The sequence below is a fragment of the Epinephelus moara genome, chromosome 5, assembly GCF_006386435.1.
Source record: "Epinephelus moara isolate mb chromosome 5, YSFRI_EMoa_1.0, whole genome shotgun sequence".
NCBI lineage: Eukaryota > Metazoa > Chordata > Actinopteri > Perciformes > Serranidae > Epinephelus > Epinephelus moara.
Genome location: NC_065510.1, coordinates 7,650,389 through 7,677,706, shown reverse-complemented (window position 1 = coordinate 7,677,706; position 27,318 = coordinate 7,650,389). Strand labels below are relative to the sequence as shown.

Sequence of the window (27,318 nt, the reverse complement as noted above, 5' to 3'; positions counted from 1 at the left end):
TTTTCTTGTGCTGCGAACACCAACACTGCTCCTACAGTTATGCTTAGTTCTTAACGTGATAACTAGAGAACACACACATCACGACATGTTGATTCTTATCTTGTTTGTTTCATTTCTGCGCTCAGAAGTCATTTGGATTGCAAAGGGCACTGATGCTAAAAGCAAATTATGGTCATCACAATGAGATGCCCAGATGGATAACATGCCAATACTTTGAATGTCTAAAAGCAGTGATGGTATTATTAGACTGTCACGAAGTGTTTGTGCTGTAGGATTCAAAGAGTTCTTCAGAACATCTCATCTACAACATCTCAGGGATACACAATAATATTACAACAAAGATCTTTAAGTGAAAAACTCAACAGTAGTGTGTACATACATTAGTCTGTGTTATAAAAGTAAAACGTGTCTTTAATTGAGCAAAGGTTTGAAAGATACGGACACACACCTGACCTCATTTGCACAAAATCGAAACATCTTTAATGTGTTTGCTGTCTCTTTAGTTTTCTCTGTTTCTCTCCTTTGCTGGTCTGTAAAGTTTCGTAATGCTCTGTAACAAAATGTCTCATAAATATGTCTTGAAGGAGGAGATCACTGACCAGAGGCCAAATCTGCCTACATTTCCAAGGTAGACTGCAACTGTTTTCCATGAAGCTCAGTGTTTCATTTCAGGGTCACGGCTGGAGGAGTCACCATGGAAGCCCGGGGGTCACGGTAGATTCTTCCTCCCTGCAGAGACAAGACAGAGGAAGCAGGCATCCCTGTGCTGCTATTCCTGGACTACACACACACACACACACACACACACTCATGTAAATGCTGACCTTTTACCTTCATGTACAGTGTATGGACTGACTGACAGACTGAGGGGACACACTGCTGTCACTGACAGGATGACGTGCGACCCTTCCTCACAATAATGACTGCAGTGTGCATGTAAAGTGTGTGAGTGTGTGTAGGTGTGTGTGTGACAAGTTGAAAGGGTATCAGGTTTACAGTGTTGCTTGCTGTCAGTCCTCGATGTACAACAAGGAATTTCCAGTATGTCCGAGAGGAAGGAGATGTACTGTGAATGTGTGTGAGTGTTCTCTCTGTGACACTGGAAGTCACAGGTGTGTGATATCGTAGACTCTATTTATGTGCCATTGCAAAGCCATGGGAAGGACATACACAGTGAAATTGTCATTTTCATCAGGTGCAAGATTTGAGGCCATGTCCAAAAACGCAGTTCCTTAAACGGCCACTTGAGGCTGGCTCTGGTAGTGAGTGAGTCTCTATACACCCCCATGTCTATACACCCCTCTCTAGCTAATGTCCCCATTCATGACAACTTAACTGGGGCTGAATTTGTATATACTCTTCCAATTACATTCTATTAAGGCTTAATGTTATGCATAATTAAGGGCGGGCTGCTTTGAGTGACAGGCTCTCTAAAATGGGGTCAGCAGTGTTTTCAAATGTCTTTATTTTAGGGGTGCCAAAACGTGGAGTAGTGAGGGCGCGAAAAGTTATGCATTTTAAAATGAAAGTGTATCAGTGTGGATGCAGCCTGATGCCTGGGCCACACTGCCTGCATGAACACCAACTTGTATTTTTTTTGGCACCCATGTTAACAAGTTAGAGCAGCAACACTGCCCCAGTGAACAACATTGCTCAGTCATAGCTCAGCTGTGCTCAGCTGCAGCAAACCTAGAGAATAGATGTCTCATCTATTTTTTCTGCATGTCGCACATAGTCTTCTGCAAAAAATAGACTATACTACTTTAATGTTTTTATTTTTCCCAGATATGAAAAATATAAATATAATTTTTTTAGCTCAACCTTTCTTGTTTCCGTTTCAAAATAAAAGCACTTCACTCATTTGTTAACACAAGGCTTTTTATTGTGAAATATTTGCACAACTGTATTGTGGACAATGCAGTGGCTTGCAAGGCTCCATATATTTGTGGAGTAGGCTACTGTGTCATGATCCTGTTTTCAGTTAGGTAAGTTACCCATTTCGTGTTCATGTTGTGTCTTGTCCTGTACTTCCTGTTTTATTTTGAAGATTCACCTGTCTCTCCTTGTCTCCCTAGGTTTTACTTCCTGTCTGGCACTGTCACACCTGTTTCCTGATTGTTCCTCCCCAGCTGTGTCTCATCACCCCCTATCACCTCATGTATTTAATCCTCATGTCTTCCCCTGTCTTGTTGCCAGTTCGTCGTACGTCACAGTCTTCGTCCCAGCACTCTTTCTTGTCTCGTCTTGCCGGTAATCACAGTTTTGTCATTGATCTAGCTTTTGCCTCATGATTTGGATACCTTAGCCCGTCTTGTTTGATTCTCTGTGTACCGATCCCTGCCTGTCTTTTGTAATAAACCTTGCTTTTGTCAAACCGTCATGTACTGCTCACACAGGCAGTGTGGCTCGGGCCTGAGAGTTTTCATGAGCAGTGTGTTTGAATTGTTATCTATAGTATATTTATAAAAAAAAAAAAAAAAACATGTAAAAGTTTGTCAGAGGGCCAGATTTGGCCCACAGGCAGCTGTTTGACTACCACAGAAGAAGGCCTTTTGTCAGTGACATCCAACATGACCCATATGAAAGGAATGTGCTTTAGACTGCCTGCATGTAAAACACACAGAAGCAATTATTCTTTTTTATTCCAGAAGCCAAAGACTCAAAAGCATTTGTAGTACAAGTGATGGTCGGTTAACCCTGTATAGCTTGATAAATACACAAATTTTGCATTTTTGACATAATGTGGTGTTGAAAGAATTGTTTGTATTTGTGTTTGCAAACTCACAAGCTTTAAATTAAAGTACCCACTGAGGGACGGATTTTTCGACCTTTAAATTTTCTAAAATAAGAAAATGAGGGCTTAAACAGAGAAAAAAAGGAGCTTTTACACAGTGAACCCAGCCTTACAGTATGTGGACACACCCTTCGTAAGTGTGTTAAGATGGGACAGATAAATGTGGTTTTCATGTGGTTCAGACTCACCTTATTTCAGAGGCTGTAATGAGTTTAGAACAACAAAAACACATTTTTCTTCTGACCAGACAACCAGTACAGATGTAATCAAAGGAGGTTTCAGACGGTCCCATTTAGTTAAAAGAGGTTAAGAGCTGCTTATATTGGGTTACTTCAAGTCAGACTATCAGTCTGTTGTAGTTCCTTTGAAGGCTGCGTCTTTCCATTCGTTTACATTCCACTTATTCTGTTTTGTCTCCTCTCTTTTCACTCTCCTCTCACTTCACCACTTCCCTTTTTGAACCTCACTGGGCATGTGTGTGAGAGTGTTAATTAACTTCCTGTCCAATATCCTGATCTAATTAATAGAGTGAGTTTCTTTCCTCCTCTCCTCTTGCCAACTTCCTCTGTCACCACAGCCAGTTGCAGGATGAAGCAAACAGCCGCTGCACTCCCACCACAGTTCAAACGCAGGTCACGAGCTCAGCACACGATTCTGCTGCCGTCTAGTCAGTCTGTCTAAATCAGGGCATATTAGATCCGTAGTGGATCCTCCAACGAAGATTATCCCAGATAAATCCCTCAGGATCAATAGCAGAGGACCTTTGGTTTTAGCTGTTAGGTTTATTTACACTCTTCCAACCACTTTGGCAGGAAACAGTTATCATGTTGTCTACTTGTGTTTACACAGCCAAGTAGGGTAACGTTTGAAGCCAGTGATGTCATGATGAAACAAAACATAGGGAAACCTTCCCCTGCAACAAATGATCATGTCACAAACAACACCTAACTTGCAAAAAATAAATATAAATAGCAAAAGCATTATCATTTACAATTGTTTGTTAGGGCCATTGTAAGTTAAAAAAAAAAAAACATATATAATTTTTTTTTACTATTTTTAAACTGAGCTTCCTCTATCCATCCATTATCTGTCACTGCTTATCCTTTGAGGGTCGTGGGTGTTTGGAGCTGACCTTAACTGTTACTGGGCATGAGGTGGGGTAAGCTACACCAGTGTTTCTCAAATGATATGCCGCAATGTCAGTCCAGGTGTGCCATGGGATTTTGTGATAACCACATTTTATTATTGCAATATTCAACTGGGCCTATATAGAAAGTTACTGATAAATTTTTAATTGACTGTATCAGTATGTTGTGCACGCCCATTTCCAAATAAAGAGGCTAAAAATGTAATTTAATTTAATTTAATCTGATTAAAAAAAACCTTCACAGGGAACCTACTGTTCGCCATTTGCGTATGGGAATTATAAGCGTGTCACGCATCAAAAGCCCTGATTGGCAGCCAGTGTAAGAATTTATACCAATTAAAAGGAGAAAGCTGTGAGTGGGACAATGATTGCTGTATATTATGTAGAAAATTACAATAAAGCACCAACGAAGACGACCTACCACCGAGAGAAAGGAGAACTGTCAGTGGACAGTATCACAAAAGATTGTTATCTTGTCTTATTTTTTCCTATTTTTATTTTCTTATGTTGTGATAAGAGTGACACGTTATAGAAGCTATTGTGCAAAGATAAAGATACAGGTGTGCCTTGACATTCTGGCTTGCCCTTTGGTGTGCCTTGGGCGCAAAAAGCTTGAAAACCACTGGGCTACACCTTAGACAGTTTTGTCAGCCAATTGCACGGCTAATTGCATGTCGTTAATCTCTTAAAATTGTACTTACGAAACAAATCAAATCTAGTCAAATGTTCTGCATTTATATATATCTTTTTTTTGACATCTAGCTCTTGTTTCTCTGAAGGTGAATGCACTGATTGTAACTCACTTTGGACATAAAGTTTCTACCAAATGATGGACTGACGAATAAAGATGCTGTTATTTGCAACAGGACTACTTCAAGAACCATAAAATGTATGCTTTCAGCTCATCAATTTCTTGTTTGGGCGATGAAATGCCAGAAGATAGTCAAACATGCCCCATGTAATTCTGCAGAGACAAAGGTGACGTTTTCAGATAGTAAGCTTTATCCAACCAACAGTCCAAAAATCCAAAGCTATTCAGTTTATCATCATGTATGACAAAGAAATACATAACAAACCAGGAAATGTCTGGCTTCTTTGCCTTAAAAAATTACTAAACAATTATTTGATTATCAAAATAAAGTTGTAGCTGCCAAGTAATTTTCTGTCACTTGACTAATCGACTGATCTTTGCAGCTGTATGCAGTTCATTTATTTTGAAAGCTGTTGCTGCTGATATGTTCAGACAGCAGTGTCATTTAGACCTAGAGTTATGGTGCCAAAATTCAACATTTTTCAAATTAAAACAAAATCATGCATTCACTTCATTCTTGCAGGCAGTCTGAAACAGCATTTAGACGATCACAAGACACCACACATCTCTCACTGAAAGTCAGACTAATGAAATTCTTTCATGATTACCAGCTGCAAAATGCAGACACCCCCGTCGATTCAGTGTTTGGAGACACAAACACTGAATAGGCGGTGTCTGAGATACAGTTGGCCTTTACAGAGAAAGGGTAATAAATTCATGAAGGAAACGTAATCGTATGATGAAATGAATAGCTGGGCAAAGAAAATACAATTTCATTCTGCATTGTCTCGACTTGCAGCTGTTGTCAGGGAGGAACTTTATCGTCGTCACATCAGCAAAGAATGAAACTGACTGATTTATTGAAGGGAGACATCAATAATTACATATCCATCTGTGAATATTTATGTCACAAAGTTATATAAGAGTAAGTTGGGTAAACTTGGATAAAAAAAGTTTTACTTGGAGTACATCCCTGGCAGGGGTCCGATCAGTCCCATATGGGTCGTCCTGGAGAGAGTGTGTGAAGTTGAAACTTACTGATCCAACATCAGTCAGTGATCTGAGCATGTGCATCCCCAAGTATATGAACAGTTTCAAAAATAAAGTGAGCAGTAAGCTTTGGAATTTACCAGCTAATATGAGCAGTGCAAAAATGACTTGAGGTAAACAATGGAGTAGTTACAATGGAACCAAGAAGGGCAAAGTTCAAACATGCATCTGTGCCAAATTGTGTGTATGAGTAATATCTGGCGGTGTTTCCCTCCCAGGTCTTGATTTAGATTTTCCAGCGTCTTCTTCCATTTTCGGCCCTCATATTGTATTGAACTGTTGTTAATTAAACACTATGTGTGATGCGGAAAAACATGGCTGCCCATTGGCATTGTTGTGGCTCTGTGAATCACTTCACAGTTTCTTTCTCAAAGAACGCTTTGATGAGATGGAGAACGAATGAGGGAACATTGAGTCAGGGGAAGGCGTGAGGGAGGACAGGGGGAGGATGCTGAGGGGGGAGGAAAGGAGAGGGAGGGTGGGCAGAATCACGGCTGTATTGTTGTGTGTTTTCCCAGCGTCAACAGCAGAGGAAGTGCAACTGAGCAGCTAAATATACAAACAGCACAATGAGGGAGTGAGCGTGGAGCAGCTGTGGAACATGGCCGTCACCGAGTTCAGGAGTGTGAAACACTGAGGGCCGCCTTTTATTTATACAGGAAGAGCTGACTGAGAGTACACGCTGCCTTTCAGATACACTCCCACATCCAGACAGGCAACACGGACTCATACACCTTAGTTTCATAGTACAATCAGTGTGTAAAGGTTAGACATACCAACAACTTTACATAAAGCCCATCAACTTGAAGTCACATATACTTTACATTACTGCCTGCTGATTAGATTTAGATTTCCTGTCTTTAAGTAGCCTTTGGTTTCCATTCATTTCAGTACACTAATCAACCAGTTTTCAATCCCAGGTTGTCAGATACCTAAGCTTTGTCACACCCCTCGGCCTCGCATAGTGACGTACAGGGCAACCAATGTGACACACAGCTGAAAACATTGTGACAAGTGATTAACATTGTGAAACTGTCGCTGTTACATTTAAGGCCCGAACATACTCGGGCGGAACGTATGCGGAACGGACTCCACGAGGAATGTCCGCAGTCATTCGGGCTTTCATAGTCGAGCGCACTTCCGCGTTGTAGTTTCCTGTAAAAATGCCTGTGAAAAATCCCCGCGATGTGAAAAATACATGCCGAGCAGTCACTGGTGTGCGGAGCGGAGTCCGCGCGGTCGTAAAATCTGAGCTTTGCGCGCACAGGGCTTGCGGACGTCCGCTTTGAGTCTGCGCGGACCTCCGCGGAGTCCGTTCCGCGTACGTTCCGCCCGAGTATGTTCGGGCCTTTAGGCAACAAGATTCTTTGGTTAGGTTTGGAAAAAAATTCCGTTTTTTTTTGTTAAAATAAGTTAGTTGAAAGCCCAGTGCGTCTCATGAAGATGCTAAAGGGTACCTTTGGCATCGATATCACACACTGAGGGGCGTGACAAAGTAACAAGATTTGACACTCTGAGAACGGGCTGTACTATTATAATTGTTATGATATCTTTATTGGTAGTTCAAGAAATGTCTTGTGGGTGTGGTTTAAGCAGGTAGTAGGATGGTATTGTATGGTGGTACTGACTCATCAGCTGCTATTAGCCGCACGTGGAGGGAGAGCTGGAGAGGCCTGTGAGCTGAGCGGGCATGCCACGAGGGAGACATCAGAGGCAAGACATTGTGAAGACAAAAGAGACTGAGAAAGCGTTTGACATGCCACCACGAATTATCCATGTAAATACACATTCAAGCTGAACAACCACAAAGAAGAGCGAGCTGGTCGGCTGACGGGCCCGACGAAACGGCACCCAAAGGGTGTCCAGTGGAATCATCTGGTCCGAGTGAGCTGGTCGTGAGGAGCAAGAGCGGTGGCCTGGTGGAGAGTCGACCACACACCTCTCCTGACAGTAGAGGTCACACTCACCCAGGGAAGTCCAGGCAAATGTCTCACGTCTAATGCAACACGTAGGGAGAGGCACAAAGTTACGGGCTTGCTAGCCTTAGTTGATGCGGTTTGAGTCTGCTGACTCAGACCTTGTTAATGATCACTTTGTAATCACTTTCAGTTTATGTTTATCCCCACACTGGACTGCTTTTATGCTGATGATACCATCCTGTATACTGTTGGCTCCACTGCAAACCAAGCATTCTCCCGCTTACACACTGCTTTTACAGACATCTCTGTCAAACTTAAAACTGGTTCTAAACTCCAAAAAGACCAAATGTGTTCATTTCACAAAAGCATGATCCATAAACACCCATATTTCCATCTGCACCTTAAATGTTGACGTAATTGAAACAGTTCAGCACCATAAATATCTCAGAATCTGGTTAGACAGCAAATTATTGTACAAAACTCATATGGAGCATCTTACTCAAAGAATAAAAATACAAATTTGATTCTTATATCGCATATAGGGCTTCCCTGTCCTTTGAAAACAGAAAAACTATTATACAATCCACTAAACTGTCCACAATAAGCTGTGGGGATATCCTGTGTAGTCATGCTGCTGCCACACAAAGAAAGACAGAAAGATTTCAGACATTAGATGACTGGACAGTTATGAGCAAACAGCCTTAAACAGCATTCATACCATCACATACATAGGACACTAATACCTTGTGAAACATATATCATATATACCAGTCTATTATCTCCCTTTCAGGTGACCATTAGTTCTGTGTCATTCAGTGTGTTAGTTTTTGTTGGTATGTTGAAAAACTACATTATGGTTATATGTTAACGCAGGCAGTGTTACGAAAATACATTCCTTGCCAATTCATTAAGTTCTGAGAAACAACATTTAGGAAACACCTGCTGAAAATGCTTCACATTCACAAGGTACGTTGTGATGGTGATGAATTCAGGGGAAACAAATTTAAGTCAATTTGTACATTGTGAAAAAGAATAATGTACAAAGATTCTCAGTTTGTCCTCATTGTCTCCCTCTGACACATTTTAAATTTGCTCATTTTTCAGTTACATTAAGAAACGTACAGGATGTTACTGTGTCATTAAAAATGCAGAATATTACATTTTAAAAATTGTCATGTATAATATTACAAATGAAAGCTCTTTTATATGTGATAAACTAAAATATGGTCACATGGAAAACACACAATACAGGCAGGTGTGTTTTTATGGAAACAAATAATGGCCATGAAGATAGAATATTTTAAGCAGCTGAATATCTTGAATTGTGAAATTTAATCACTACGAAAACTTGATGTTGACATATAAATACCATTAAGTTTAAAGCCCTCTAGTATTTTTCAGACACATTGGATTTACACTACACGCTGGATGTAATCATTTCAAAGTGAAAGGATACCCTGCACCCTGGAATAGTAGGAAATGTCTAGACGTTATGTGCCGTACTGAGCTACAGTATGTGTATGTGTGTGTGTGTGTGTGTGTGTGTGTGTCCGGTTTCCCCCTGTCCAGGTCATGTGGGAATTGGACCTCTTGGCCACGGGAAAAAACAGGAAGAAATGCAGCAGACGTTTTTTCCTCATTACTGTGGCAACAGCGGATGCGGTTGTTATGACTTTATATGGACCTGTGCAGTAGCATGACTGGATTAGTGATAAACACATGACAGCATGACTGGACAACATCACCTTCATCTGTACGGACATATATGTGCCATTTAAAGGACACTGTTATCCACAGCACCTGACTGCAGCATGAGTACGCACAATTTCCAGCACAGGAGGCCCAGCAGCACGGGTCCACGTTACCATCAGCCACTGGAAGACTCAGGTTGTCTGAGGGGCAGGGGCGTAAAACAATAAAAAGGGCACCAGCTGCATGCAGTGGAGCACCAGTGTGCAGAGCTTACTAGCATAGAAGGCAGTCTCTATGGCACGTAGAGGACACTTCATCATATTTTAACTATCATAGGAGCATCCAAGAGGGCATTTTTGTGGCATTCAGATAATCCACAAATAAACCCATATGAAGAAAGGTGAGCTCGGCTCAAAATAAGAGACAGAAGACACTAAAGTCACCTTACACTATGGAGGTGAGCAATTAAAACCATCTTATATGTATCAATCCATTAATCACCCTTTTGCAATTTGCATCTTAATTGAAGAATTCAGGCCCTTAAGGTACAAATTGTCACAGCTCAAGTTTCTTATGTTTTTTATTTCATTCATTCATGTTGTTTCCTGTTATACTTTAAAACTCACATCTCTTCTCATTTCAGATCACATCACTTCCTGCATCTGAATGTTTTCCCTCCCTTTTGATGACTTCACCTGTGTCTGATTGTCTGTCCCGCCCTGATTAGCCTCACCCGTGTCTCTTGATTCCTCTTAAGCCTAGTTCACATTACACGATTTTCACCCTGATTTTGCGTCACGGAGACTATCGTAATCTTTTGAGTGTTCATACCTGGCGACATGTGTTTCTGTCAGCGGGAGTCTCGCCAAGTGCGTTACGACCTGTGTGTGCACACCACAAGATTTCTCCACCAAGCCCTCGCCAACAGAGTCCCAGATAACGCGGTGACGTCACCAAACTTGGAGACGACACATTGTAAAGGCATGGATATTCTTTATTATCCTGGGTCCAAACACAACGCGCTCCCCGTGATCCTGTGAACGCCGCCATTGCTGTTGTTGCCTGCTGACCGGCGTGTTGCCAGATCTTGGGAGAGAAACAAGCAACCAGGGCTATGGAAACAAGCCCAAAAGAAGCGACTGCAGTCCGACATACTATCATGCGTTTAAATAACTTATTAGACGCATATATAGAGAAAGGTGACGTTTAGAGAGCAAGCCCAAATGAGCAACACTTTAGAAACATGCCCAAAGTTGCTGCTAATAAACGGACCTGGCAAGTGGCAACCCTGCGGCTTGTCCTCCTCACATTTCTTCCATCCTCCTGCGTGCTGACGTGGGACGTATCCCGCCTCTCATTGGCTGATGCTCTTTGTCAGTCGTGTCAGACTTCTCCAGTTTTCTAGCATGCCAGATATCCAGTCCCAGTCACAGACGAAGGGGCGACTTGTTCGTAGGCTTGTTCACACATGGAACTCGTCGTGGCAGACTTTCTGCCGACTCACCTCCGACCCAAGGTGGCTCTCAAGATCCTCTGTGACATTAAAATCGCGGTGAAAGTCGTGTAATGTGAACTAGGCTTTAGCGTCAGTTCGTCTTAGCTCCTTGTGTGTCTAGTGTTCCAGCCATATGTTTCCCAGTGTTCCTTTCTTGGTTTTTGGGTTTAGCCTGTCGGTTGTCTCTGCCTCTGCCTCATCCCAGTTGGATTTGTTTGCCTTCACTGATAGTCCTCTCGTGTACCGAGCCTACCCTTTGACCAGTAGGGACTGTTATTTTACCCGAACTATTTCCAGAGTCGTGCATTTGAGTCCACTCAAATAAACATGTTTATAGCGTGGTACAAAAAAAGACTTTGGCCTCTGTAGCTAATTTCAACATTCATGACAACTGTACAGGTGGTGGATTTTTTATAACTTACCTGTTCACATTTTATTTTTACATTTACAAACTATAAAGTCACATGATCCTACTCCTCTATCACCTGCAGTCAGTTGAACAGCCTGCAGACTAAAAACACTGCAGAAAGTGAAGAAGAAAAAAAAACTCAGCCTAATGCCCATAAAGCTAGCTATCTAAGCTAGCTAGCTCAATCACCTGGGCTCACATGGACTTACATGCACTCTGTTGGACTCTCGTTGGTAGATGAACATTTGCAAATTGAAATTTGGATATTTGCAAGTTGAGATTTGTTTTTTGAGCAGACACACCCACAATAGATCCTTTGAGTCAGGACCGAACCCATGCCTACAGTTTGCAAAGCGGTGTCCTTCCCCACTGGATTATCACCAGGCAATGATTAAGAACCAAAGAGAAAAAGAAGATCCGCCTAAAGCTGAAGAAACTTCACCTTATTCAACCTGCAGAGAAACAGAATGTACAGACTGAAACAGGTTCACACTGACAAAGTTAATTTCCTCTCTGCGTGAGACTCAGTTTGCCTCACAGACTCCTGAGAACTCTGCTGGTAGAGCAGGTGCTTTTCAGTCTGAAGGCTGTACATTTAAATCCCATCTGGATTGTTTGAGGTTTCCTTCTGTCAATCCTAAGATAACTGTTTTATAAAGGTGTATCTTATTGTGAAAAGCCTCTTTTGAACGAGCTTGACAAATTGAACCAGGTCCAGTCTGTTTCATAAAGACAATAGAGTTAAAGTCCATTTAAGGGTTTACCTGTTTTCCTGAACACTGGGCCACCATAGAGGGCATTTTATCATATTAAAGTATAAAACTGCTAAACAAGTACTCCATTGCTGGATAAATTGGCTGTGAAAGGTATCAAACTCTATTTCCTTCCATATCAGGGTCCATAGCTCAGTGGTAGAGCAAGTGGTCCCAATCTGATCTGGTTGTGTGACTACTTTGATCTTTTTATCAAAGTGTAAACCCTCCCAATGTTGAAGCATGTGAATTAACCTGGGACTAGTTGAGCCAAGCAGCTTGTGTTTTACTAAATCTCATCAATGCTCCAATGTTGTGTATTGGGGGTATAGCTCAGTGGTAGAGCATTTGACTGCAGATCAAGAGGTCCCCAGTTCAAATCTGGGTGCCCCCTAGCAATCCTTTGTTGTTACAAAGCTCTTTTGGTGGTCAGGAAGTGACAGCTTTGATACCCACATTGAAGCTTGACTTTCAAACTGGGCTGACAGGGACAGCTGTGCTCACGGGCCCCCAGCTGAAAAGCACACTGAATACACAGACAGCATGGAGGGCTCCTGCTAAAAGCCAAAGTGAAACACCCACGTCGAATGAGGCATAAACTATCCTGTACAACTAGCGATCTATCCACATTCTACTCTTGAGTATCAAACATGCAAAACCATACAGTTTAAAATATGTCTGCAAATGCACTTCAGTGTCATTGCAGAGAGGAGAAGAACGTAGTGACATTTATTTGATATGTATGCTCAACATGTTACAAACACTATCTCAGTTAGCCCAGTTTAAGCAAACACGATTAAAGGAGACACATTCTTACAAACAGGATGACACTTCCACCACAGGGAATACCTTAAGTTGAACTTAAGATCTCTTGACCTATCATCAAATACTCTACCACTTGTGTGGAGAAATTGTCAAAGTTATTGATCAGTGCAGCATTGATCATAGATAAAGCACAGAGGTTCAACTAAGATGATTAAAGTAACAACCTATGTGTGTCTGATGCATAAACAGTTTCACACATGAAAATGTAGCGCAACTGGTTGCTCTTGTACGCTTAAACCCAGTGGACTCAACAAGCAGAGTCCAAATGCATACATTTGCACAGGCGTGCTACTTTTATGTATGTAAATGTTAATGTTTGTTGTCAGGCTTGCATTTATACTGCACGAGTTGTCTGAAAGATGATGGACGAATATTTCCATTTATGAATATGGGGGTATAGCTCCGTGGAAGAGCATTTGACTGCAGATTAAGAGGTCCCCAGTTCAAATCTGGGGACTAGATTGTGATTTCATGTGGTGATTTCATGTTTGGTTCAGGCACAGCAGCTCCACTGGTCTGATTAAGCAGTCATGTCCAGAACATGCTGACCACATGAATGCCATCTGACAGTGCATGCCCCCAAATGATGCTTGTTATGTCAACACAGATATTGTGTTACCTTTCTTTGGTTGCAATACATCAATCATAGCATGGCACCATTTGGAACAGTTTGATGGAACTTCAGTCAGACAATTAATCCAGATCTATAATAAATTAAATGAGTGCTGAATGCCATTTATACAACTATGACAAGGGGGTATAGCTCAGTGGTAGAGCATTTGACTGCAGATCAAGAGGTCCCCAGTTCAAATCTGGGTGCCCCCTATGGTGGCATTGAACTTAAATTATCTCTTCACTTGTTTCAAGCACAACCTGTGATCCCCACATTCAAGATTTGATACTGAACTAGAGTGATTGGATGGATTGGATCTGGGTACCCCCAGATGATGCCTGCTGCAGATCAAGAGGTCCCCAGTTTAAATCTGGGTGCCCCCTATGTAATGATTTCATGTTTAGTTCAGGCACAGCAGCTCCACTGGTCTGATTAAGCAGTCATGTCCAGAACATGCTGACCACATGAAAGCAGTCATGTCCAGAACATGCTGACCACATGAATGCCATTTGACAATGGATGCCACTGTGATAGACATGGTTCTAACTGCTGTCAGTGGCTGTGAATGACACTACCTGCTGTCAGTTCCTGAAGCGGTCCCCAGTTCAAATGTGGGTGCTCCCTATGGTGGCATTGAATTTAAATTATCTCTTCACTTGTTTCAAGCACAACCTGTGATCCCCACACTCAAGATTTGATACTGAACTAGAGTGAATGGATTGTGTGTTGGATGCCCTCAAGTGATGCTTGTTATGTCAACACAGATATTGTGTTACCTTTCTTTGGTTGCAATATATCAATCATAGCATGGCACCATTTGGAACAGTTTGATGCCATTTATACAGCTATGACAAGGGGGTATAGCTCAGTGGTAGAGCATTTGACTGCAGATCAAGAGGTCCCCAGTTCAAATCTAGGTGCCCCCTATAATCGCATCAAGCTTTAATAATCTCTACACTTGTTTCAAGTGCAACCTGTGATCCCCACACTCAAGATTTGATGCCTAACTAGAGTGAATGGATTGTCTATTAGATTGGATGGATTGGATCTGGGTGCCTCCAAATGATGCTTGTTATGTCAACACAGATATTGTGTTACCTTTGGTCGCAATATATCAGTCATAGCATGGCACCATTTTGAACAGTTTGATGGAACTTGAGCTGGACAATGCAGAGCTCTCAAGGTGTCACATAGTTAATCTACAGGTCTACAGTGACTGGATGGATTGGATCTCGGTAACACCAAATTATGCTTGTTGTGTCACCTTTGGTTGCAATATATCAAACATAGCATGTCACCATTTTGAACAGTTTGATGGAACTTGAGTTGGACAATGCTGAGCTCTCAAGTTTTCACACAATTAATCCAGATCTGTCATAAATAAATGAGTGATGAATGCCATGTTCAACTTGCGTCAAGGGGGTATAGCTCAGTGGTAGAGCATTTGACTGCAGATCAAGAGGTCCCCAGTTCAAATCCGGGTGCCCCCTATGGTGGCATTGAATTGAAATGATCTCTACACTTGTTTCAAGCACAACCTGTGATCCCCACGCTCAAAATTTGATGCTGAGCTAGAGTGAATGGAGTGGGTGAATTGGATGTGGGTGTTCCAAATGATGCTTGCTGTGTAAACACAGATATTGTGTGTCAATAATAGCATGGCAACATTTTGAAGTTTGATGGAACTTGAGTTGGACAATGCAGAGCTCTTGAGGCATCACATAATTACTCTAGGTTACTGTAAATAAATGAGTGATCAATGCCATGTCCCACTTGTGTCAAGGGGGTATAGCTCAGTGGTAGAGCATTTGACTGCAGATCAAGAGGTCCCCAGTTCAAATCTGGGTGCCCCCTATGTAGTGATTTCATGTTTAGTTCAGGCACAGCAGCTCCACTGGTCTGATTAAGCAGTCATGTCCAGAACATGCTGACCACATGAAAGCAGTCATGTCCAGAACATGCTGACCACATGAATGCCATTTGACAATGCATGCCACTGTGATAGACATGGTTCTAACTGCTGTCAGTGGCTGTGAATGACACTACCTGCTGTCAGTTGCTCAAGAGGTCCCCAGTTCAAACCTGGGTGCCACCTATGGTGGCATTGAATTTAAATTATCTCTTCACTTGTTTCAAGCACAACCTGTGATCCCCACACTCAAGATTTGATACTGAACTAGAGTGAATGGATTGTGTATTGGATCAGATGAATTGGATCTGGGTGCCCTCAAGTGATGCTTGTCATGTCAACACAGATATTGTGTTACCTTTCTTTGGTTGCAATATATCAATCATAGCATGGCACCATTTGGAACAGTTTGATGTCATTTATACAACTTTGACAAGGGGGTATAGCTCAGTGGTAGAGCATTTGACTGCAGATCAAGAGGTCCCCAGTTCAAGTCTGGGTGCCCCCTATGCTGGCATTGAACTTAAATTATCTCTTCACTTGTTTCAAGCACAACCTGTGATCCCCACATTCAAGATTTGATTCTGAACTACAGTGATTGGATGGATTGCATCTGGGTACCCCCAAATGATGCTTGCTGTCTTACCTTTGGTTACAATATATCAATCATAGCATGGCACCATTTTGAACAGTTTGATGGAACTTGAGCTGGACAATGCAGAGGTCTCAAATTGTCATACAATTAATCCAGGTCTGTCATACATAAATGAGTGAGGAATGCCATGTTCAACTTGTGTCAAGGGGGTATAGCTCAGTGGTAGAGCATTTGACTGCAGATCAAGAGGTCCCCAGTTCAAATCTGGGTGCCCCCTATGCTGGCATTGAACTTAAATTATCTCTTCACTTGTTTCAAGCACAACCTGTGATCCCCACATTCAAGATTTGATTCTGAACTACAGTGATTGGATGGATTGCATCTGGGTACCCCCAAATGATGCTTGCTGTCTTACCTTTGGTTACAATATATCAATCATAGCATTGCACCATTTTGAACAGTTTGATGGAACTTGAGCTGGACAATGCAGAGGTCTCAAATTGTCATACAATTAATCCAGGTCTGTCATACATAAATGAGTGATGAATGCCATGTTCAACTTGTGTCAAGGGGGTATAGCTCAGTGGTAGAGCATTTGACTGCAGATCAAGAGGTCCCCGGTTCAAATCTGGGTGCCCCCTGGCTTGTGTTGTGGCTTATGTTTGTATCTGTGCTTCAGCAAGTGGTGACTTTGATGGAACTTGAGTCTCAAAATGTGCTCTGAATTGGCTGACTGGCTTGTTGTGTTAGCTCTATGGGTTTAACAACACATGAATCCACAGAATGTAAAACACCCACAATCAACTACCCTGTACACCAAGTTGAAGTAATCCACTCAGCAATCATCCCTTTGAGAAATGCATTCAAACACTATGGACTTTAAAGGTGGTGGTAACAGGTTTTTAGTATCATTCTTTAGGAACAGCAACTAGAACCATGTCTATCACAGTGGCATCCATTGTCAAATGGCATTCATGTGGTCAGGATGTTCTGGACATGACTGCTTAATCAGACCAGTGGAGCTGCTGTGCCTGAACTAAACATGAACTCACTACATAGGGGGCACCCAGATTTGAACTGGGGACCTCTTGATCTGCAGTCAAATGCTCTACCACTGAGCTATACCCCCACATTCTGTACAGGGAATATGCTGATGTATCAGCAAAGCATTGATTCGGAGTCCACCATATGTTTAAAATCCATGTGTATGACCACATCTTTTTTTAACAAATCAAAAACTCCCCTTAGGCCTCAAGGCTCAAGGCCTCTGTCCGTACCTCATTTTGTCCTTATTTGTGCACATTTTCTGAAAGGTAACAAAAACGGATGAAAAGGAGCAGTAGGACCAGAAATCATGGGGTAGGTGTAGAGTGATTTTAAGCATGACATGACCAAAGGACATGTATTCACAAACCACAAATATATTTTAAAAATGGCTGAAAACAACGGATTATTGATATAGTGAAAATAATTCTCAGTCCCCATGTTGTGATGTATTGTGTACAATGCTGCCTCAGTTAAAAGATACATTATTACGACCTTTTTACTATTGCCATGTTGTTAGAAACTTCTGACTCTGTGCTGTAGTGTGATCCAGTGGATGTATCTGTCAACAGATTTATTTTCATAAGTAAAGGAAGAGGAAATGAGCCCTCAAGGGTGAAGTGTGCATTCTTATATTCAATAGAGCACACCTGCTGTGGTCAATGTGAATTCATGTAAGTTACAATGGATTCAGTGCTAACCATTTTTGCTCAGCTACACAGACTCTGAACAACATAGTCAAAGACCAACTCTTAAAGGATGAAAAATACAGACAAAGGCTTACACCTAACATCAGTGTAGGGGGCACCCAGATTTGAACTGGGGACCTCTTGATCTGCAGTCAAATGCTCTACCACTGAGCTATACCCCCAACACAAAGACAACTGTCAAACCTATTGATTGATCCTAGAGTCAGTCAAACTGTTTTACTATATGAATACATAGACACAGTCACCTGACTTATGTTAAAACAGATGTGCTCCTCCCCTCTGAGCACCAATTCCTACTAGGGGAGACAGGGGATGGTTGTAACACTTTCAATTTCTCCAATCAGGAACAAGTTCAGAATCACCTGATTCACTCTGCACATGCTTGGTTTAGTCCTTATGCCTCATGTGAGGAAGTAGCACCCTGTGGCAGACACAGACAAGTTTATAAGGACAAAAGAAACTAATTTTGAGGTAAGGCGGTATTTTCTTTTAACTTTATTTATGTTTGTGATAGCATTGCCTACTTTGTAGTTTCATTCATCGAGCTCAACACGTTAATTATGTGATACCTTTCATGTAAGTTGTTTGTGGTGTTGGCTGTAAATAAGCCAGTTCATGGCTACAAGAATCTGGGTTAGTTGTGACAACATGTAAAAAATGTTATATATACCCCAAGCAAACTTTTACTATGACTGACTGACTGCTACACACACAACAATATTGTTAAAAGGTCATTTAAATGTTGATTAAAAGGCTTTCAGTGTCTTAGATTTTTGTCATAATCCTTATTTCATAATGTTATGTTTCACCCACACACATGTAACCCAGACTATGACTTGAACTGTTACATTTCACTCCATCATATCTCATATCATATTTTGAGTTCACCGGCTTGAAAGGGCTCCAAGATACATAGAATTGTCAAAATGTTACAACCATGCCTGGTCTCCCCCATGATTCATATCTCTGACCTTTGCAGAGCATAGGTAACTTCTCTGCGCTTCATTCAATGACTCTAGTTCAGCATTTAACCTCTCTAACTCCGCCAGGACGCCGACGTCCTTGCTCCCCTCCTCCTCTGTTAATGGTATCTCCCAGGCGCGCTACGTCATCAAACCATGTGATGTTTGGTATTGCAGGATTCAGGAAGCACTCGACTTTTCAAAAATAACATTGTTTTTCTTTTATTTATTATGTATTTCGCACCAGAGCGGCCTAAACACACAAAGTCCAAAATCGCGATGAGTGTTGACAAGTCATGTCATGCCGTTTTTTGACGGGAAAAGTTAAAGGATTACTCGCGATCTTATGTGGAGTTTCACTCCTACCACTATTTTTGGCTGAGATATACCGTCTAGAAAGTGGGATCATAACTTTCACGTTTCATATGGCTTTATTTGGTGATATTTTATGGTGTTTCTGTGTCAAAAACAACATCAGCTATCATAATCACGCCAGATTTCAATCATTACAATGTTAGAAGCTGGCTGTCTTCTTCAAATTTGAAACAAATGTTCATTGATAGTGTGCCTACAGCCCCATAGTGTCATTTACCTGCTCAGATGAAGCCACAGACAGTTAGTCATCCTGAAAAACATTTTTTTTTTTTTTTTAGACAAAATCTTCAACTTTTTACTGACTTCAGAGGCCCATTACTCTGTCTCTGTATCACCTAGAGTGTTTCTGACACTTTCACAAGAAACTTCAGGGAGTTTTCTTTCTGGCAAGACCTCATGCATGCATGTAGTCTGAGCAGTTCGGAAGCTACAGTCATTTTAATTTGGGTATGTCATTTTAGGTGTTTTTGCTACAAAATGGGGGTGGATTACTAGGGATCCATTTGGAGTGTGGGGATCACAGGTTGTGCTTTAAACAAGTGCAGAGACAATTAAATGTAATGGCACTGTAGGGGGCACCCAGATTTGAACTGGGGACCTCTTGATCTGCAGTCAAATGCTCTACCACTGAGCTATACCCCCTGCTGTAAATATTTTGTTTTTCCATGAAATCCATGAAAAGTTATAGCATACCAAAAATCTGACCTTGCAGGGGTTGCACGTTACAGCCTATTTGCTTCATCTGAATGAGTACAGAAAACATTCCAATGTTATTGTCACCAGAAGAGTTCAGGAATCTCCAGCGTTTCATGACTGTTGGGATAGAGATTAAGAGAGACAGCAAATATGTGTGTGAGCCAGAGAAACGTTTGACTCTTGACCTCCTTTAGTGTCTCATAACATCTGACATGAAAGAAGAAAAGGACCTGACACACATAATAGGAAGGCAGCAACTCCCTCAACCACCCACATATACAAACACATGCGCCTACAAGAACACACATAAAACACCAATGAGAAGCAAGCGTTCCGAAGCAGATACAGCGCCAGTAGCATCAGTTTCAAGCTCAACTGCTGCTTGAATACTCCACAGACAACAACAGAGCAGAAAAGAACTGCAGGGAAAACATGCAACTCTGACACACTGTCTTGTGTTGAGTTAAACTGCCTACAGGGTGTGGGAGTGACGGTCTGGTGTTAATGATCATGATTCAGTTTAATGACATGAAGGTGGATGCTCACTGTTGTTATAGAGGGTTAGAAAATAGGAGAAATATATACAACACAGACACTAACACTGAGTCTGAAACTAATTTTACAAGAGGATAAATTGATGAAAAATGTGATGCATTACAATATGCCATGATAAGATTTAATGCAGAGGAATACGAGGTAACGTGATGCAATGTGATGGGAAAAATATAATGCAATGAGGTAGACCCAATGTGACAATGCCACAATAAGAGATACCTTTATGAAGCAGAGGATTGACGGGAGGAAAACTCACACTGTAAAGCATTTCCTCCACCAGCTGAGCTCTCAAGAGCCTGTGCGGTGAAATGAACCTCACATGGAAAAAATAACCTTGTCAGTGTAAATCTGTCTCAGTGTGAAAATATTTCACTCTGTAAACTTTTTTTTCCTGAAGGTTGATGAAGGTGAAGTTTCTGCAGCTTCAGTGTCTGATCTCTTTCTCTCTGGGTCTTTATGTTGATCATCCCCCAGTTGGTCCAGTGGGGAAGGATACCTACCACCTGGCAAACTGGAGATATCAGTTTGATCCTGACCCAAAGGACCAGCGGTACGTCACTCAGGTTTGTGTGAAGAATGTATGTGTCCAAGCTAGGTTAGCAAGCTAGGCATGCTTGACATTTTGGATGCTTTTTTTTTTGACATTTCTATACATTATCTGCTGTGTTTTATTCTTTTATTCAGCAGGCTGTTCAACTGATTTAAAGGGATAGTGCACCCAAAAATAAAAATTCAGCCATTATCTACTCACCCATATGCCGAGGGAGGGTCAGGTGAAGTTTTAGAGTCCATCCAAGGATGAATCCAAGGGGAGAGGGGGTAGCAACACAACTCCACCTAATGCAGGCTGACGGCGCCCCAGATTCAAACGTCCAAAAACACATAATTGAAACCACAAAATATCTCCATACTGCTTGTCCGTAGTGATCCAGTTGTCCTGAAGCCCCGACATAAAATGTCGTTTGGAAAAACGTCATTTGAACTCTGTTTCTAGCCTCATTGTAGCCTGCAGCTACAATTTTCATTTTTGGGTGCACTATCCCTTTAATCATGTGATATTCATGCATGGTATTTTAAACTGTGAACCTGCCTTATTAAGACTTTAGATGGATCATGCATGCTGTCAATTAAAATAGATTCATCTCACACTTCCTTAAAATATAAAATCTTTAAACTTTTACCTAAATGGAAAATTTATTAAGCTGATTTTAAAGTCTAAAAATACCTTCAAGTGTACAAAAATTACAGATAACACGTTAAGATGTACCTTAAACATCTGAATGTTTTGAATAAGTTGCAAATTTGAGGTTGAGTAGTGAATTGATAGGGTTTTAATTGTTTATCTAACTAGTTTAAGGATTTTTAAAAACCTTTAAAAGATGTTATTTTCTTCTGTCTATGATTTAAAGTGGATCTTACCTTTCCTCATATGTGTTTATATATGAATTATCTGAATGATATATGAGGTTTTTAAGAGAAAAAATCTCATAAAATGTACCAAACAAGGTTAGTGTAGGATTTAGGGTGATATGTTAGCAGAAATGAAAAAAAAAAATACCAAGTATGTTTTCTTTAGTGAATAATCACCTAAAAATAAGAATATGTGTTTTTTCAAAATGAGCTGTTCAGAGCTACATAGGAAGCGAAACTACGGAGATCGCCATGTTGCAATGCAGTGTTTCTACACTAGCCCAGAAGGGACAAACCCAAGAGATAGGGCCATTCATATTTTCACATTTTCATGAAGGACACTGCAGTTAGCAGCCCCTTCGTGACAAACGGCGGTTTTGACCATGTTTTGGAGAGGAAGAGACCTCTGCAGATAATTCCGCTCCCAGCAAAAACCTCCTGAACATCTGGATTTTAAGTTACCAGAGAAAAAAGGTGCTAGGTTAGCGGCCTCTCTCTGATATGCCAAACAGCATTGCAGAAACACTGGTTTGTAAAGTGAGACTGCTTTATTCAGTGTTTTTACCGGTTTAAATCACCCAGCCTGCTTATTTTGGAGAGGAAAAGACCTCTGTGGATAATTCAGCTCCTGGTAAAAGCTTTCTGAATGGGGTGTCTAGTAGCTCAGTGAGTAGATCAGGCACCCCATGTATGAAGGCACTGTCCTTGCCACAGCTGCCGCACATTTGATTGAAGCCCGCGGCCTCTTGCAGCATGTCATCCCCTCTCTCTCCTCATTTCACGCTTGGTCTGTCTTATCTAATCAAGGCATAAAAAGCCAAAACAAAATCTTGAAAAAAATCCTGAATGTCTGGATCAGACATTAGCAGGTGCTCGGTAAGCGGCCCATCTCTGACAAGCTGTACAGCATATGGAAACACTGAGTTGTAACCTGAAACTGCTTTATTCAGTGCTTTTCAGTGTTTTTACCACTTTAAGTCACTGAGTCTGTTTGTTTTGGAGAGGAAGAGACCTCTGTACATAATTTAGCTCCCGATAAAAACCTCCTGTACAATGAACACTGGAAGATTTCTAACTGGGAGAAGTTTCAGCTGGTTGCAATCTGCAGTTCTCACTACTATATGCCTCTAAATCCTACACACTGCTCCTTTAATGCCACCTTTTAAGAGGGAAAAGCTTATTAAAATGTACAGACTACAGGTCACTGTTGCACTTGTGCCCCCACGTTTGAAAGCAATGCCACAGGTACGTTCTTAGATGCCCCCTATGGCAGATAAAATATGATCAAGTTCCCTCTATGGAGGCCCAGTGGGAAAGAAAAGTGATCAGGTGCCCTATAGGGTGCCCCTACAGTGGAGGAAATGTTATGCAGTGCCATATAGGCCTCCCTACATGTTACAAGACTCTTTGCTGGTGCCATTTAAAACATAGCACAATAAAACTGTTTAAATTACTGCCACTGCACAGACACAGAAATGCTTCAGCACTGAATTACAGCCTGCATTAACAGGTGTATACAGTATGTAAGCATGTGTGTTATTACCATGAAAACAGCGTCTGGGTCTGCTTGGTTATGCTGCAACATGACAGTATCATATTTCCAGGCTGTTTTTAACGCCTGCATTCCTTATCACCTTTGAGCTCGTCTTCTGCTCGCCTCTTAAGGTGCGGGTGGCTCTGCTCACAGGTGTAACACTGACTGCACATGCACATATATACACATACTTTGATCTGAGGGGTGGTTCGTTCAGTTGGTGGGAATTTCCCCTTGTATAGCTGAAGGAGGGTCCCCTTCCTTTACCTTCCAAAAAAGAAAAATAAATCCTCTATTTCTTCTTCCTCCAAGTCCTCTGAAGCTTCACGATGCTTGCCCTTTGGGGTTGGAAGCCATGCATGCTCCTCCTCTTCCTCACTCCCTTTTTTCTTCCTCTTCTCCTCCTCCTCCTTCCACACACACTCAATCCTCCCGTTGTTCGTCGCCCTGTGATCCCTTCACATCCAGGCCACCAAGCCTTTTCCATAGGTCTCCTATAAGGTCTTGGTGTCACACATCAAACAGGCCCTTCGTGCACTTTCCTAACATGTTCACTGTGTTTGTGACAAGAGCTTATAGGAAGAAGGAGAGCTGCCAAGTCTGAATGAGGGTCCCTGTTTTTCTCCTCCATCTTTCAAGTGACTTATTAGGTGTAAAAAAAGAAAGAAAAAGAAGTACTGATTGAGACTTTCATTGGAGCATGAAGAAATGTTGGTTTACCTTGTCTGGAAAGTAGTGCAGAGAAGCTTTGGCAGGATTTTCCGTTGTAAAAACAAATGATGGCCTTGAAACGGGGAAGCACCTCCTTCACCCAGGCCCCCCACCTCTCTGCTCCCCTCAGGGCCAAAGTTTTAATTTTCTGCTCTGGTTTCAACACCATCCCCTTGGGAACTGGGGATGCACAGGGAACAACAAAATTAGATTTATTGTATTTTAAATTAGCATAAATCCCCTCTCAAATTTTAGCACTCTCTCCCTGCACTGTCCACCCCCTTTTTCAAGTTAATTAGATGTAAACAACTGGAACCCAGTTTCTAAAAGTATAGTTTTACTTTTAGATCCTTTTAAGATGTCCTTGCGCAAAGACGTACAACCCATTCACTTGAAAATATGTTGGAATTGAATATTTCTGCAAACCACCGACATGTTACATTTCAACACATTCCCATCCTACTTTGTCAAATGCACCACTTTGTCAGTGAACCTAAATAATAAACCAGTAAAAAGTGCGTTACAGTAGTTGAGGAGGCTTGATATAAAGGCATGAATTGATTTCTCAGCATCTTTTTCATTTCAAAATGGTCGTACCTCAGCTATGTTTCTAAGGTGGAAAAATTATGTTTTAGTCACTTTGTTAAAGTGGGACTTGAAGCTTCAATTCTAATCAAATATCACACCAAGACTTGTCACCTTAGATGTAATCTAGGGAGTTAAATTCCCCAGATTATTAAACAGCACTTCTCTTTTTGTTCTGGGGCCTGCACGCAGGATTTCAGTTTTGTCTTCATTTAACTTTAAGAAATTATTGCTCATCCATTTATTTATTGCCAAAAGACAGGTAGTAATGGAGTTTGTGGCTGCAGCATTGTTTGGTTCAGCAGAGATTTACAGTTGCATGTCATCTGCGTAAAGGTTCATTCTCACTGCTGCGATGCGGAAATGCGGGACGGATTTGCGGAATATTCGCACAGCGCTTTTCCGCGTTTAAACCATACACACAGGCACGGTACGGACGTGGTGCGGAATTTCGCATTGTTGTGTTCCAATTCCACGCAGTGTGAGCGGGTGTGGGTGAACATGGACAAGAGTAGCAGCAGCAGCAGCGAGCTAGCAAGCTTAGGTTTAACAAGCATCAACATCAACTTTGTTTAGCACTTAACACTCTCACTGCAGCCACCAAACTGGACAATGGACTGCCAGACGTCCTTTAATTCATTGATCATAAAATCATCCCGTCTTTTATCAAAAAGGACGGGGTGCTGTGAAACGAGGTATATCAACCTTTCTTCCATACTGTCCTGCCTGACTGGATTTCGGACTCCCCCGGGTCTGCGCGACGTCACTATAAACAACAATTTCATTGGCCCAGCTGTGTAGTTTCGCTGGTGAATTCCGCGGGGGGTCAAAGTCTGGGCAGAAACTTTTTTCACCGCACAAAAGTTCCGCCCCGGTGTGCAAACTTCCATAAGAAACCATGAAATCAGCTTTTATATATTTCCGCGAGAATAATCCACGTTCCATCCATCCACGAATCCATATTCGCCCTCAATGAGAATGGACTTTAACAATGGAAACAAACATTGTATTCTCTAATGTGTCACAGCATGTAAGAGACAGCATGTACAGTGAGAATAATAATGGACCAAGGCAACTCCCTTGTGCAACCCCAAAATAGAGGTCATGTTTCTCCAACACATGTCCTCTAAGACTGACATAAAACTTCTTCCTTTTAATGTTTGAACCCGTTTAACACATAGTCACAGTCTGAGAGGACAAGAACTGAGACCTTATTTTCAGCAGAATTTGGTCTCAGGTCGCTGACTGTTATAGTAAGAGCAGTTTCAGTGCTTTGGTGTGTTCTACAGCCTGACTGAAATCCCTCCAGGACACTATTCTCTTTAAGAGAGGAATTTATTTGCAGTGAAACTATTTTTTAAAGTATCTTATTAATGTATGGGAGGTTGGCTATCAGCCTATAGCTGGTCAGTGCATTTTCATCTAGGTTGGGTTTCTTTAGTATGGGTTTTACAACAGCTATTTTAAAGGCATCTGGGAAGATGCCTGTCTGTGGCTTGGTAGCCATCTCGCCTAGGTCACACGCCACCTGCCATCCAATCCACCTTTCAAGTCATATTTTACGTCACTTTAGAAAGTTGATGTGATACATGTGAAGTACAAATGTAACATATTTGTGGTTTGCAGAAACATACAATACCAACATTTCCTTCTGGCAAATGGGCTGAGACACATTTTGGAACCTGAACGCCATATTTGGATTAAAACGATCTTGTTGAACATCATACCAAATGCTTACATAGCAAGAATCAGGGTTAAGATGAGGTGACAGGGTTGTGGTTAGAGAGAATATTGTGTAACTGACATGTCACAGCTGCAGCAGTCATGTAGAGCTAAACTGTCCTGAAGAAGACTCTGTACTGTACCTGCATCTGAAAACCGCTGCAGTTGAGCTTCTTTCCTCTCTTTATTCTTCACCAAACGAAACAGACTGCTCGCTCAGAGATCTGAAATAACTCGAAACTTTCCTGCACCTGTGTTTCCCATTGCTCCGACTCCAGCAGTTAACCTTTCAAGATGAACGACTTTCAGTGAGGCACGACCACAGCTCTTTCCAGCCAGGGTAATTTTCCCGACACGAGGGCAAACAGACAAAAACGAACTCGGACCCAGGTTCTTAATTTTGGAACAAAGCGTCATAAGTGTCACAGAAAAAGCACAAGCTGGTGTGAAAGATTAACGCACACAAGTACGCACACAACCGGGGCTTGAGAGGCACGTACGCCACTCGCAAATACACATATCACACATGCTCGAAGGAAAGCCACTTCCCCAAACTTGCCATCTGGGGAAGTTTTGGTGGTTTTTCAGTGTAAATTTGCACAGTTGTGGTTTTTACAGAGCTGCTAAGAAAAGCCTTCATGGACGTTTGGAGCAGAGGAAATGCGTCAACAGAGGAGGAATACTAACCTCTCAGGACAAACTCATCCATTCACACACAGATTACAGTGTAATGGCTCTGTGTGTAAGGGTGTGCATGACCCCGTCTAGCCAGGGTCATTGTCTTACCATTTTGAATGAAGATCAGACTGAAGAAACAGGTGAATATTGTTTGTCTCTGACATGGAACGCTCTTCTTACACTGACACATCTTCTATTAAAATCACAAAACAATATTAAGTAAATGTAGGACAGCAACAGGCTGGCCTCGCGTGCTTAAGAAAGTTTCAGAAGAAAATGAAATCACCAAACTCAGAGTGCTCTCATGATTCCTGGAATTAAAGGG

At 41.7% G+C, this 27,318-nt stretch overlaps 1 long non-coding RNA gene and 11 other non-coding genes across 13 annotated transcripts; 8 read left to right on the top strand and 4 right to left on the bottom strand.

The window, feature by feature from the left end:
* Nucleotides 1-162: 162 nt before the first annotated feature.
* On the bottom strand, nt 163-26,724 carry LOC126390963 (uncharacterized). 2 transcript variants are annotated; one of them, XR_007570006.1, is made up of 3 exons: nt 26,459-26,724; nt 24,018-24,188; nt 163-780 (listed from the first exon to the last, which is right to left on the bottom strand). It is a non-coding gene; the product is annotated as an uncharacterized LOC126390963 (long non-coding RNA). The 2 variants fall into 2 exon arrangements; XR_007570007.1 differs by having other exon boundaries at nt 163-729; nt 26,459-26,723.
* trnac-gca (transfer RNA cysteine (anticodon GCA)) lies at nt 12,392-12,463 on the top strand. The gene has a single exon. It is a non-coding gene; the product is annotated as a tRNA-Cys (tRNA).
* trnac-gca (transfer RNA cysteine (anticodon GCA)) lies at nt 13,648-13,719 on the top strand. The gene has a single exon. It is a non-coding gene; the product is annotated as a tRNA-Cys (tRNA).
* trnac-gca (transfer RNA cysteine (anticodon GCA)) lies at nt 14,362-14,433 on the top strand. Its single transcript has one exon. It is a non-coding gene; the product is annotated as a tRNA-Cys (tRNA).
* On the top strand, nt 14,926-14,997 carry trnac-gca (transfer RNA cysteine (anticodon GCA)). The gene has a single exon. It is a non-coding gene; the product is annotated as a tRNA-Cys (tRNA).
* trnac-gca (transfer RNA cysteine (anticodon GCA)) lies at nt 15,290-15,361 on the top strand. The gene has a single exon. It is a non-coding gene; the product is annotated as a tRNA-Cys (tRNA).
* On the top strand, nt 15,853-15,924 carry trnac-gca (transfer RNA cysteine (anticodon GCA)). Its single transcript has one exon. It is a non-coding gene; the product is annotated as a tRNA-Cys (tRNA).
* trnac-gca (transfer RNA cysteine (anticodon GCA)) lies at nt 16,217-16,288 on the top strand. Its single transcript has one exon. It is a non-coding gene; the product is annotated as a tRNA-Cys (tRNA).
* On the top strand, nt 16,581-16,652 carry trnac-gca (transfer RNA cysteine (anticodon GCA)). Its single transcript has one exon. It is a non-coding gene; the product is annotated as a tRNA-Cys (tRNA).
* Nucleotides 17,069-17,140, bottom strand: trnac-gca (transfer RNA cysteine (anticodon GCA)). Its single transcript has one exon. It is a non-coding gene; the product is annotated as a tRNA-Cys (tRNA).
* trnac-gca (transfer RNA cysteine (anticodon GCA)) lies at nt 17,855-17,926 on the bottom strand. The gene has a single exon. It is a non-coding gene; the product is annotated as a tRNA-Cys (tRNA).
* trnac-gca (transfer RNA cysteine (anticodon GCA)) lies at nt 19,673-19,744 on the bottom strand. Its single transcript has one exon. It is a non-coding gene; the product is annotated as a tRNA-Cys (tRNA).
* Nucleotides 26,725-27,318: the final 594 nt, after the last annotated feature.